This window comes from Phascolarctos cinereus, unplaced genomic scaffold, assembly GCF_003287225.1.
Source record: "Phascolarctos cinereus isolate Bilbo 61053 unplaced genomic scaffold, phaCin_HiC Scaffold_9;HRSCAF=440, whole genome shotgun sequence".
NCBI classification, from domain to species: Eukaryota; Metazoa; Chordata; class Mammalia; order Diprotodontia; family Phascolarctidae; genus Phascolarctos; species Phascolarctos cinereus.
In genome coordinates this window covers 132109198-132112599 of record NW_027556402.1, presented here as the reverse complement: position 1 = coordinate 132112599, position 3402 = coordinate 132109198, and positions in this window count along the sequence as shown.

Sequence of the window (3402 nt, the reverse complement as noted above, 5' to 3'; positions counted from 1 at the left end):
CTTATTACATTACATCTCTATGATAATTCCCAGCCCTAACCTCTCTCCTGGCCTCTAGACTCACATCTCTGCCTACTGAATACCGTGGGCTAGATGTCCAATAGACATAGTAAAAAAAATACTCATTATCTTTTCCCCAAAATGTTATCCTCTTCCTAACTTGCCAATTATTGTCAAGGGTACTACTAACCTCCTAGATTCACAACATCCCAGGTCTTAATCATCAGCTCCTCACTTTCTCTTTTCATCTACCGTCTCTTTCCAAGCTGTGTCTATGCTACTTTTGCAATGTTTTTCATATATGTCTACTTCTCTCCTCTGATGCTGCCATTACCTTGGAGTACAGCCTCATCATCTAATGCCTGGATTATTCCAATAGCCTTCTTGTTGGTCTCCCTGCCTCAATTTCCTTCTCACTTTAGGCTCTCCTACACTCCACTATCAAATTGATCATCCTAAAGCAGAGGTCGGAACATGTCACCCCACATTCAATAAATACCAGTGGTTCCCCCTTACTTTTTTGGTCAAATATAAAATCCTCTTTTTGGCTTTTAAAGCCCTGGCCTGTTCTGGCCTTTCTAGTCTTCACGGACTTTATCCCTCCTCTTCATGTACTATGATCCATGATACTGGACTCTTTATCGCAACATCTGTGTTTTGACTCCAGGCATTTCCATTCCTTATTCCTTTGCCTACAATGTTCTCCTTCCTTGTCTCTGACTCCTGTCTTCCCTAGTTTCCTTCAAGTCTTAGCTAAAATCCTGCGTTTTAATCCTTTTAAAGCTAGTTCCTCCCTCTGATATTATCTCTAATTTATCCAGTATATTCTTTTTATTCTCTCGGCGTCCTTCACAGATGAATTCCCACCCCATATGACTAATTCCTATTGAACATTTGAAGATGATGATAATGATGAAAATAATAATAATAATAATACCTAGCATTTATATACTACTTAGTATAGGTTTCTATGTATACAGGTTTGCAAAGTGATTTACAAATATCATCTCATTTTATCCAAAGAACGACCCTGAGTGTTAAGTGCTGCTGTTATCACCATTTTACAGATGATGAATCTGAGGCAGATAAAGGTTAAATGACTTGCCGGGGGTCATACAGCTAATAAATATCTGAAGTCAGATTTGAACTCAGGTATTCCTGACTTGAAGTCCAGTACTCTACTGGACCACGTAGCTGCCCAGACATTTCCAGTTGGATATCTCATAGGCTTAACATAGATCTAATAATATATCCAAAACAAAACTCATTGTCTTTCATCAAACTAAATCTTCTATTAATACCTTTCTTCCTTTTTTTTTTTAAAATCAAGTACACCACCATCCTTTCAGTCATTCAGGCTTACAACCTAGAGATCATCATTTCCAAACTCTTTCTCACTCTCTCCATCCAGTCAATTACTAAGGCCTCTCGTTTCTACTTCTACAATATTTCCCTCTCTTTTGCTGTCTCTCTACTTACCACTCTAGTAGGCTTTCAATGGGGCGGCTAGGTGGCTCAATGGATAGAATGCTGGAACTGGAGGCCAGAAGATCCGAGTTCAAATTTGGCCTCAGACACCTACTAGCTATGTGACCCTGGGCAAGTCACATGCCCCTGATTGCCTTGATTTCCTTATCTACAAAATGAGCTAAAGAATGAAATGGCAAACCACTCCAGTATCTTTGCCAAGAAAATTGTAGATGGGGTCATCAAGAATCATAAATGACTGACTAACAAGGTTTTCAATACTTCTAAACTTGACTATCACATTATCCTTCTAATTGTTTTCCCTGCCTCAAATTTTTCCCCTACCCAATCTCTACTCTACACAGATGCCAAAGTGATTTTTGTAAGGTGCAGATCTGACTGTCACATTTGCTACACAATAAATTTTTGTACTTCTCTATTACCTCTGGAATCAAATATATAGAGCCCTTTGTCTGACATTTAAAGATCTAACCTGGCCTGTTCTTACCTTTACACTTTACTCTCTTCCTCTCACTTAATGATTCAGTCATGCTGGCTTTTTCTTCTTTGCACATGACACTTCTACTTCCCGTCTATAACTTTGTTTTTCTCTTTGACTGTTGTTATGCGTGGACATCTTTACCTCTTTACCTCTGCCTCATAGTAACTGGCTTCTTTCAAGATTTATCTCAAATCCCACTTTCTACAGCAGGGCTTTCCCAACTCCTTCTTCTCCCACCTGCTACCACCTTCTACTCTAAGGTTACCTTTCATTTACTTTATATGTATAATATATGTACCTAATTCATTGTTGTTTCTCCTACCACATCGCAAGGTCCTTTAGGGCAGGGACTATTTTTGCCTTTCTTTGTCTCTCCAATGCTTAGCCTAGCACATAGTAAGCACTTAAATGTTTGTTGGCTAATTGATTAACCAGACCAAATAGTGCCTGAAAGGTAGTAATAACACTAAAAAGGTAGATTAGAGGCAGGTTGTGCATGGCTTTAAATGCTAAGCAGAAGAGTTTTAATTTGGTCCTGGAGATAATAAGGAATAGTGACATCTTTGGGGACAACACCTCTAATGACAGGATGTAGGTAAAGGAGGGTCAGGTCCTTCTACCATTCATGTCCCCACCTGAACAGTCAGAAGAAATCAAGTGCCAACCATAGAACACAAGCAAGAATGGGAAGAAGTGAGAACTTCCCCCACTTCACCCCAACTAAAACCCCTACAAATGACACAAATAGCCCACATTGAGCAGGGAAATGACATGGCTAGACTTATACTTCAGAAAAAGGTTGGCAACTTGGTGGAGGATGGATTAGAAAAGAGAAAGACATACTTGGAAATTGTTTGGATATGTGGAATGAATAGAGAGTGAGGAGCTGAGAATTCTTGGAAGTATGGCATTGCCCTTGACAGAAATATGGAAGATAGGAAGAAAAGTGGGTTTTGGGAGAAAAATAATGAGTTCTGTTTTGGATGTGCTAAGTTTAAGATGCCTATGGGATGGTCAATTTGAAGTGTCTAATATGGTAATATAGGCCTGGAACTCGGGAGATTAGGGCTGAATTTTTAGATCTGGGAGTCATGTATACAGAAATGATAATGGAGCTGATAATGTTACTGAGAGAGTAGAGAGAAAAGAGTGACCAGAACAGAGTCTATTGGGGTATACCAATAGTTGTGAGTTACAGGTGGAAGGGATTCAGTAGAGGAGACCACTATGATGAGGACAAGTGAATTAGGCCTCCAAGATTCCTTTTGACAACCTGAAACCTCTCAGATTCTCTGTGAGACAAAGCAGAACCCATAGCACAGCTCTTCACTAGACCCAGGCTCCTAAAGGACCCTTGCTAACATTACTATCAGGTGATTTTCCTCCCTATGTATACTTGCAATGGGAATAATATTCTAATTCCCCATCCTATA